General features: G+C 43.3%; 1 protein-coding gene across 2 annotated transcripts in view; it reads right to left on the minus strand.

Annotated features, from left to right (window-relative positions):
• ass1 (argininosuccinate synthase 1) overlaps nt 1-10,864 on the minus strand; it is a 146,788-nt gene extending 135,924 nt beyond the window's left edge. Inside the window, exon 1 of one of the 2 annotated variants that reach the window (XM_048613342.1) lies at nt 10,726-10,864. The gene's annotated coding sequence lies outside the window, so the exon portion shown is untranslated. Of the gene's footprint in view, nt 1-10,681 lie in introns of both variants that reach the window. The other variant, XM_048613343.1, reaches the window with a different exon arrangement.
• Between the last annotated feature and the right edge of the window lie 206 nt (nt 10,865-11,070).

Consider the following 11,070-nt stretch of genomic DNA (forward strand, 5'->3'; position numbering starts at 1 on the left):
AAGGTAGTAAAAAGATCTATGGCATGGTTGCATTCATTGGAAGGGGCATTGTGTATAAAGATAGGCAAGTTATGCTGCAGCTTTATAGAACTTTAGTTAGGCCACTCTTGGAATATTGCAAACAGTTCTGGTCACCACACTACCAGAAGGATGTGGATGATTTGGAGAGGGCACAGAAAAGGTTTACCAGGATATTGACTGGTATGGGGGATTTTAGCTATGAAGAACGGTTGGATTGACTGGGTTTGTTTTCACCGGAAGGCAGGAGGTTAAGTGCGACCTGATAGAAGTTTATAAGATTGTGAATGGCATGGATAGAGTGGAAAGTATGAGGCTTTCTCCCAGAGTGGAGGGGTTAATTACTGGGGGACACAGGTTCAAGGTGCTGGGGGACAGGTGTGTTTAAAAGAGATGTGCAAGGCACGTTTTTCACACAAACGGTTGTGAGTGACTGGAACACACTGCCAGAGGTGGTGGTGGAATAGCACAATAGCAGCATTCAAGAAGCACTTGGACGAATACATGAATAGGAAGGAAATAGAGATACAGATCCTGTAAGTGAAGACAGTTTTAGTCTGGAAGGGCAAAATGTGTTGGCGCAGGGTTGGAGGATTGAAGAGCCTGTTCCTGTGCTGTATTGTCATTTGTTCTTTGTTCTTGTTTTCTGTGGCAGAGAATTCCACAGGCTCAACACTCTCTGGGTGAAGCTATTTCTCCTCACCTCAGTCCTAATGGTCTATCCCTTATCCTTAGATTGTGACCCATGGTTCTGGACTCCCCCTTCATCAGAAACATTCTTCCTCTCTCATTCTTCTAAGCCCCAATGAATATAATCCTAATTGATCTGGACTCTCTTCAGATATCAGCCCTGCCATCCCAGGAATTAGTCTGATAAACTTTCGATGCACTTCCTCCACAGCCAGAGCATCCTCCCTCACCCTCCAATCCACAGGAATTGTTTCAGAGTCAATAGAAGCTTGAAAGATGACCACCAATGCATCCACTATTTCTAGGGCCACTCCCTGAAGTACACTGGAATGTGAATTATCAGGCTGAGGGGATTTGTTGGCCTTCAGTACCATCAATTTCCCAAAACCATTTTGTGACTAATGCTACTGATCTCTTCCATTCTTCTCTCTCATTAGACCACATGCTCCCCATCATTTTTCGAATATTATTTGTGTCTACCTTTGTGAAGGCAGAATCAAAATATATATTAGTTGGTCTGCCAATTGTTTGTTCCCCATTATAGCTTCCCTTGTTTCTGATTGTAAGGGACCTACATCTGCCTCACTAATCTTTTTCTCTTCACATACTTGTAGAAACTTTTACATTCAGTTTCTATGTTCTCCACATGCTCATTCATGTACTCTTTTTAATTAAACCCTTTGCCCTCTTTCACTGAATTCTAAATTGCTCCCAATCCACAGGACTGCTACTCTTTTTGGTCAACTTGTATGCCCCTTCCTTGGATCTAATACTATTTCTAACTTCCCTTATTAGCCATGGCCAGACCACTTTTCCCGTTTTATTTTTATGCCAGACAGGAATAAACAATTCTTGTAGGTTGGACAAGCTGGGCTTGTTTTCATGGGTGCTTTGAACAGTGAGGGGTGACTTAATAGGGTGCATAAGATCCTGAATGATCTTGTCAAGGTGGATATGGAGCAGATGTTTTGTCCTGTTTTAAAACAGAAGGATGCCCTTTGAGGACAGAGATGAGAGTACTGTTTATTTCTTTCAGAGGGTTATGTGACCATCCTGCAGCCACGTCACAGTAATGGCTACTATATCATAATTTCTAATTGGAATTTGTGCCTGCTGCTCATTTAATTTAATCCTCATGCTACATGCAGTTGTGTAGATCTCCAATTTGGCCTGTACACTGTAACCTGTCACTCAGCACTGATGCTTTATTCACCTGTTTATTATTTCACTCTTCCAATTTAATGAATACACTTCTTACGGTTTTGCCATTACCTGTTGTTAACTGGAGTAGGATTCTTCACTATTTCTTTATTCTGTGTCATAATACCTGATTTTGAAACAGCATTGCCCTTACCCAAACCTTCCTCCGATTTACTAATTTAAAGTCCTTATGACCTCTGAATTTAGCCTTTCCAAATGACATTGGTCCCTTATCGGTTCAGGTTGAGCCCTTCCCAATGGTATAGCTCCTTCTTGTCCCAATACTGATGTCAGTGCCCCATGAAATGGAACCCCCCTTTCTGGCATCACTCTTTAGCCACGCATTTGCTTCCCTAACTTTCTTAACTCTATGCCAATTTGCACTTGGCTTGGGTAATAATCCAGAGATTATAATCTTAGACGTCCTATTTTTTAAATTTTGTTCCCAAACAGGCCTTCTTGCCCACTTTTGCTTATTTTGTTGGTCCAAACATACACACAAAACTGGATCCTCTCCCTTCCATCCAATATCTTTCAAGCCAGTTCGAGATGTCCCTTACTACAGGATCAGGCAGGCAACACACCATATAGGGCTCTCAATCCTGTTTACAAAAAATGCTACCTGTGCTCCTACCAATACCACTTTTTCTCAGCCCAACTTTACCTATTAAATAGATTGTAAGTCAATGTTAGCTGATTTTGACGAATCTATAACACAATATACTAAACTTCAAGGGGAAAACATTTCTATCAGTATTCTTAACTTGAAGTTTTTTGTGTTGGTGCATCTTCATTCGATGATAATAATCTAAGGGAGATAATATCTGTATACTTGAAAGAGGTGGCTAATGTTAAGAATCTCATTTCGATTTTTTAGAACTTGATATCATACTTCAAAGTGGAGTTCAAGGTTAACTAGTCACTTATGTCCGATCTCATTTTGTATCAATATATCTCTAGATATAATGTTTAAATGTAGCACATCCACTGTTTAAGTAAAAGATTTTTAACAATGGCATCAACATATTAGCTAGTCTCATTCAGTTATCTATTCAATATCAAACATAATTCATCAATCCCTATACACCCAAGCATACAAAATATAATTATGGAAATATCTAGCTTTTCCAACTGAATTGACTAAATTGTATACAAAATTTGTTTGAAATGTTATGCATGCATAGCATTACATTAAGAAATAACAATTTTCAAATACCCAAAGACAAAAGCGGGAGATGGGAGATGTCAATGCTTGCAACATATTTTACTAATGTACAAGTACACTATCCAATCAAAAATTGTACATGCAATCAGATTTCTCTGGGTTTAAGGATAAAGATTAAATATTTTAAATACCATTAAGTTTCAATTTTAAGTTTTGCAACATTTCTTACAACATGATTTTCTGCATTTTCATTCCCCGAAATTCGAAAGGTTCATTTATTTTAAATTGAATATTAGCAACCAGTTCTTCTGCTTAGTTATACTGTTGCAAAAACTGGTACAATATGAATTAGTGAAAGCAACCAACTGTATCAGTTTACAGCAATGAGCAGCTCAAAAGAATCCATTAAATTTTCAAGTTTCAACATATTCTACTTCAAATCCGTAAATTATCATTCATATGCCATTCTTCCCAAAAGGTTAGAAGGTGAGGGATGACCTCATAAAAGTTTATAGAATCATGAGGGGCATGGATAGGGTGAATAGCCAGGGTCTTTTTCCGAAGTGGTGAGTCCAAAACTAGAGAGCATAGGTTTAAGCTGGGAGTGAAAAGATTTAAATGGGACCTAAAGGGCAATTTTTTCCACACAGAGGGTGGTGCGTGTATGGAATGAGCTGCAGAGGAAGTGGTGCAGGCTGGTACAATTACAACATTTAAAAGGCATCTCTGGATGGGCATGTGGATAGGAAGGGTTTAGAGCGATATGGGCCAAATGCTGGCAAATGGGACTGGATTAATTTAGGATCTCTGTTCAGCATGCAAGAGTTGGACCAAAGGGTCTGTTTCCAGCTGTTCAGTTCTATGACTCCATGTGTGAGTCTCTGCTTTGAGTCTGAGCCAATGAATTCAAGCCCTATTGCAGAGATTTGAGCAGAGGGAATGCAGAATTACCAGAGTTACAATCATTCCCCACACGTTACAGTCCAGAAACAAGCCATGCAACCCAAATAGTTTATGATGTTATTATGGTCATCTCCATTCTAGATCTCCTTCAAAAGCATATCTACTCGAACCTATCTCTCTCATGTAGCTTCCCCGTAAACGCATCTACAGTAAGTGATTTACCTCAAAACCTTCTCATTAGATTGAAAATATATTAAAATGCAACACAGAAAATGTAAAAATGTTTGTGGTTTTCTTAATTTCAGATTTGCAGCATCCAGAGTATTTTGCTTTTGTTTTATTAAAATATTACAAACATTTGCCTACTCAGCTGGCCAAAGATATCCCAGCATGATTCAAGTGAGGTGAAATTCTTCCAACATCTTTGTATACACAGATTCCTCAGCTAACTGCTAAAACAGATTATTTGGCTGCTTGTGGGATCCTGCTGTGTACTACTTAATTCTGACTTTCCAACTGTGTGATGGCCAGTGCTGGAGGTCATTAATTCTTGCATGTTAACACTTGTCAATATGACATAATCATGTGTGAAGTGACGCCATTACACACATAGATCCAGTGAGGGATTGAGATAGAAAAGGCCGATCACAGATAAGTGAAATGGGATAGCATGGGATGGGATGAGGGATTGCAAGGCAAATATGAAAAGAAATATCTGTTTTCTGAGACAAGCTGCACTTTAAGATTAGTGCAGATAAAGTCCAGCCCTGGGCCTTGGGGCAACACGGTGTCTCAGTAGGTCAGCACTGCTGTCTCACAGCGGTAGGGACCCGGACTCAAGTCCAACCTCGGACAACTGTCTGTGTGGAGGTTGTACATTCTCCCCATGTCTGTGTGGGTTTCCTCCAGGTGCTCCAGTTTCCTCCCACAGTCCAAAGATCATTTGCAGGCTAGATGGATTGGCCATGGTAAATGTAGGCTTACAGAGATAGGGTCGGGGGGGATTTGGGTCTGGGTGGGATGCTCTTCAGAGGGTTCAATGGGCCAAATGGCCTGCCCCCACACTGAAGAGATTCTATGACTCACTGCTGATGGTTCACTGAAGTAAACGTACTAAAGTATAAAATAATGGGAAGGTCATGGTTTAGTGGTATTACCAATCTTCCCTCGGCTGATGAATCTGTACTCCTCCTTTCTCCATTTAGAGGAAGCGCTCAGGATGACAAGGGCACAAAATCTGGTTGGGGGATTTCAATGTCAACCACCAAGAGTAGCTCAGCAGCAGTACTTCTATCCGCCTCCCACTCTCTCCCTATTTATTTCAGAACCCCCTTCCCCTCCCCCTTTTCTGATGAAGGGTCTAGGCCCGAAATGTCAGCCTTTCTGCTCCTATGATGCTGCTTGGCCTGCTGTGTTCATCCAGCCCTGCACTTTGTTGTCAGCAGTACTACTGATCAAGCCAGTCAGTTCTTAAAAGACTTGACTGCTAGATTGGGTCTGCAGCAGCTGGTGAGGCAAACAACAAGACTGAAAAACATACTTGACCTCGTCCTTACCGATCTGCCGGCTGCAGATGCATCTGTCCAAGACAGTATCTGTAAGAATGACCACTGCAAAGGCCTTGCAGAGACGAAGTCCTGCCTTCACACTGAAAATAACCTGCACCATGTTGTGAGGCACTATCACTGTGCTAAATGGGACAGACTTCAAACAAATCTAGCAATTCAAGACTGGGCATCCATGAGGTGCTGTGGGCCACCATCAGCAACAGAATTGCACCCCAGCATAACCTGTAACCTCATGGCCTGACATATCCCCCACTCAACCATTAACATCAAGCCAGGGGATCAACCCTGGTTCAATGGAGAGTGCAAGATGCCATGCCAGGAGCTGCACCAGGCATTTCTGAAAATGTGTCAGTACAGTGTGGAGCTGGAGGAATGCAGCAAGTCAGACAGCAGGAAAATCAATGTTTCGGGTCTACTCCCTTTACCAGCACTGTGGAAGCGGAAGGGAGCTCGGAAATAAATAGAAGGAGTGGGGTGGGGCTCCTACTTCAAGAACCGTAATCTTCCCCCCTCTGGTGATTCATAATGCCCTCAACTGCATCTCTTGCACTTCCCACACTTCTGCCCGCAAACCTGCTCCCCCCAGCAAAAATAAGGACAGAGTCCCCTGGTCCTCACATACCACTCGAACAAGCTTCGCATCCAGCGCATCATTCTCCGCCACTTTCGCCACCTCCAATCCAACCCCACCATCAAAGAGATAGTTCCCTCCCCACTCCTATCTTCCTTCTGTGGAGACCGCTCACTCCACAACTCCCTCGTCCTCTCCACACTCCCCACCAACCTCAACACACCTGGCACTTTTTCCTGCAACTGAAGGGGAAGCTACACCCCCTACACCTCCCCTGTCACCTCCATCCAAGGCACCAAACAATCTTTCCAAATCTAACAGGGACTCACCTGTACGTCCTCCAACCTGGTCTACCATATCCGTTGCTCCCAATGTGGTCTCCTCTACATCGGTGAGACCAAACGCAGACTCGGTGACCAATTCGCAGAGCATCTGCGCTCGGTATGCTATAATCAACAGCATCTTCCGGTTGCCAAACATTTTAACTCCCCCTCCCACTGCCTTTGTGACATATTCATCCTCAGCCTCCTCCAGTGTCACAATGATGCCACATGTAAACTGGAGGAACAACAATTCATATTCCGCTTTGGGAGCCTACAGACTGATGGCATCAACATAGAATTCTCCAGTTTCAAAATCTCCCCAACCCCAGCCTCATCCCATGCCCAACCCTCTCTCTCATCCCTGCCTCCTTGACCTGACACAACCTGTCCATCTTCTTTCTCTCCTATCAGCCCGACCCTTCCTATGACCTATCTACAAAAACCCCTACCTTCATCCAACTATCACCATTCCACCCACTTACCCCCAACCCCATCCTCCTCCCTCTATTTATTTCCAAGCTCCGTTCCCCCTCCCGAGTCCTGATGAAGAGTCCTAACCCGAAATGTCGACTTTCCTGCTCCTCTGATGCTGCCTGACCTGTTGAATTCCCCAGCTCCACACTGTACTGATGCTGACTCCTGCATCTGCAGTTCTTGCTATCTCCGATAACTGAAAATGAGGTGTCATCGTGGTGAAGCTACTAAACAGGACTACTTGCATGCCAAAAACATAAACAGCAAATGATAGATAGAGCTAAGTGATCCCACAACCAATGGATCAGATCTCAGCTCTGCAGCCCTGCCACATCCCTTGTGAATGGTGGTGTCAATTAAACAGTTCACTGGAAAAGGAGTCTCCATAAATATCCCCATCCTCAATGTTAGAAGAGCCCAAAACATCTGTGCAAAGGATAAGGCTGAAGCACTTTCAGCAATCTTCAGCCAGAAGTACAGAGTGAATGATCCATCTTGGCCTCCTCCAGTGGTATCCAGCATCACAGACCAGTCTTCAAGCATAATTGATTCACTCCATGAGATATCAAGAAATGGCTGGAGACATTGAAAACTGCAAAAGCTATGGGCCCTGACAACATTCCGGCAATAGTACTGAAGGTCTGCACTCCAGGACATGCTGCTATCCTAGCCAAGCTCTTCCAGCACAATTACAACACTGGCATCTACCTGACAATGTGGAAAATTGCCCAGGTTTGTACATAAGAAGCTGGATAAATCCAACCCAGCCAATTACTGCCCTATCAGTCTATTCTTGATCATCAGTAAAGTGATGGAAGATGTCATCAATAGTGCTATCATGCAGCACCTACTCAGCAATAATCTGCTCAGTGACACCCAATTTGGGTTCTGCCAGGGCTACACAGCTCCTGACCTTATTAAAGCCTTGTTTCAAACATTGACAAAAGTGCTGAGGTAAGAGTGACAGCCCTTGACATCAAGGATGCATTCAACCGAGTGTGGCATCAAGGAACCCTAACAAAACTGGAATCAATGGGTATTAGGAGCAACCTCTCTGATGGTTGGAGTCATACCTGGCACATATGAAGATGGTCATGGTTGTTGGAAGTCAGTCATCTCAGCACCAGGACATCTCTACAGGAATCCCTCAGAGTAGTGTCCTCGGCCCAACCATCTTGGTTGCTTCATCAATGAGCTTCCCTCCATCATAAGGTCAGATATGGGGACATTCACCAATGATTGCACAATATTCAGCACCATTCGCAATTCCTCAGATACTAAAGTGGTCCATTTCAAATGCAATAAGATCTGGACAATATCCAGGCTTGGGCTGACAAGTGGCAAGTAACATTCATGCCACACAAATACCAGGTTACAACCATCACCAGTAAGAGATATCTAACCACCACCCCTTGACATTCAATGATGTTACCATCAATGAATCCCCCACTATTAACATCTTAGGGATTATCATTGACCCGAAACTCAACTGGTCTCACCACATAAACACAGTGGCTATAAGAGCATGTCAGAAGCTGGTATTACTACAGCAAGTAATTCACCTCCTGATTCCCCAAAGCCTGTCCACCACCTACAAGGCACAAGTCAGGAGTGTGATGGAATATACCTCACTTGCCTGGATGACTGCAGCTCCAACAACACTCAAGAAGCTTGACACCATCCAGGACAAAGCAGCCCACTTGATGGCACCACATCCACAAGCATCCACTCCCACCAACAACGGTCAGTAACAGCAGCGTGTACCATCTACAAGATGCATTGCAGAAATTCATTAAAGATCCTCAGATAGCACCTTCCAAACCTAAGACCATTTCCATCTGAAGGACAAGGGCAGCATGGGAACACCACCGCCTTCAAGTTATGCTCCAAGTCACTCACCATCCTGGCTTGAAAATACATCATTGTTCCTTCACTGTCACTGGGTCAAAATCCTGAAATTCCTTTCCTATTTGCAGTGAGGGTCAGCCCAAAGCAAGTTGACTAAAGCGGTTCAAGAAGACAGCTCAACACCACCTTCTCAAGGGCAATTCAGGACAATAAATGCTGGCCAGACAGCGACACCTACATCCCACAAATTTTTTTTTAAAAATCACACAAAGACATCCAGTACTGGACAGTGGCAACTGAAAATCAGCTTGTCCCGTATAAAACTGAACAAACGGACTCTTCAAAAGTACCTCAGTGCCTCCAAAACATTTTGGAATGTTCTGAACTGGTGAAATGCACCAGATAGAATGCAAGATATTTCTGTCATATCAACATTGTAGATTTAGAAGGAATCATAATTTATTATTTTAAGGATACACTCATCCATCAACCATATCATATTCCAACTTCCTGTAACGCAGTGTACAAAATGCATCTACAAAATTCACTGCAGCATCTCAATAAGGGTCTTTTCACAGCAGCTTCTAAACAAGTGACCCCTACTGCCTAGAAGAACAAGAGCAGCAGGTGCATGGGAACACCACCACTGGCAAACTCCTCTCCAACCACAAGTCACTGTGGCTTAGAACTATAATCAATGTTCCTTCACTGCCACTGTGTCAAAATCCTGGAAAACCCCTATCTGACAGCATTGTTGGAGCATTTATGCCACACACTCTGCAACAGTTCAAAAAGCTGCTTAATCACTAATTGCTCCCATGAAATGTCTTACATGAATTTTTGCATATATTATCTTAAATTTTTATCACTAGCTGGTTAATATCCCTCCCCTGTCTCTAAAACAACCATTTTGCTTGTGCTTCTCCTAATTCTACTCAATCTGACTCTTGGAATTTGAAAACATAACCCTTGCCAGTTAAAAGTTTAAAATCCGTTCAGAGTCATACAGTCATACAGCACGGAAACAGACCCTTCTGTCCACACAGCCAATGCCAACCAACCATAATCCCAAACTAAACAAATCCAACCTAGCTGCACGTGACCCATGTCCCTCCAAACATATTCTTTCATTTACTTATTCAAATGTCTTTTAAACATTGTAATGGTAACCACATCCACTACTTCCTCTGTAAGTTCATTTCATACATAAATCACTCTGGGTAAAAACACTGCCCAAGTCTTTTTCTAAATCCTTCACCTCTCACCTTAAAAAATACCCCCTTGTCTTGAAATCCTCCCATTCTAGGGAAAAGACATCTGCTATTCACCTCATCTATAGCCCTCATGATTTATAAGTGAAAAGTCCCAGCCTATCCTTGTATTTCAAACCCTCCATTCCCAGCAACATCTTGTCTCTTCTAAACCTTCTCCATCTTAATAATATCCTTAATAATATTCGTTTTGCGGATCATCTTTTCACAAACGGAAATGTTTATTACAAGTGTCGATAACGCTTTAATGATGACAGCTGAGGGGTTTGCAATCTGGCTGTAGGAAATGACCTGCAAATCTGCCACTGGATCCGTTTAAGCAACACAGGACAGGAATGTCATCATTCACTTCTGAGATGACATATTTTTCGTTTTCACTCCGAAAGGCACTTAAAAAAAGTTAGGATATTCTGCAAAAGATTTAAAATCAACAACAAATCCACAAACTTTACCAGAATATTGATTTAGGATTTGGAACTGAACCAGATTGATTTTTGAAATAAAAAAATATTTTTACAGATAAAAATAAAAGTTTCCTAGTTTCAAGAGAAGTCGAGGTATCAGGGACAAGAAAAATGGCTGAGAATTTTTGTTCTAAAACTGTAAGGCATAAATGTTCCTGATTGTTTTGGTCCATACATGTGGTTTACCTGTGCACGGATTGCCCCTCTTTCTCTGCACTGGGGTGTCTCACCTGGGTCACTCTGCCGATTGATCACTAACGCTCGAGCTTCGAATCCGCACCGCTCGCGCTTGATGTGATTCTACGCACAACCTACTGGCTAGCGGGTTATAAACAGAGCTCGGCGAGAGCGGTCTCAGTCCGTGGGGGAGTGGGCGGGGCAAGGGGAGGTGGAACGATGGGGGCGCGGCACGGTGTAGACCTGAAGGGACGAGTGTGGGTGCGGTTTGGGGCTGGAGCGGGGACTGTGAGAGCATGAAGTGTTGCATAGGGGGAGGGGCAAGGTGTGATGCTTTCGTCTGGGTGGGGGGGGGGGCGCGGAAACGGTGGGGGGCCCATTGGAAGGGGGGGGGGGGG

The sequence above is a fragment of the Rhincodon typus genome, chromosome 28 (genome assembly GCF_021869965.1).
Source record: "Rhincodon typus isolate 14 chromosome 28, sRhiTyp1.1, whole genome shotgun sequence".
Lineage (NCBI taxonomy): Eukaryota > Metazoa > Chordata > Chondrichthyes > Orectolobiformes > Rhincodontidae > Rhincodon > Rhincodon typus.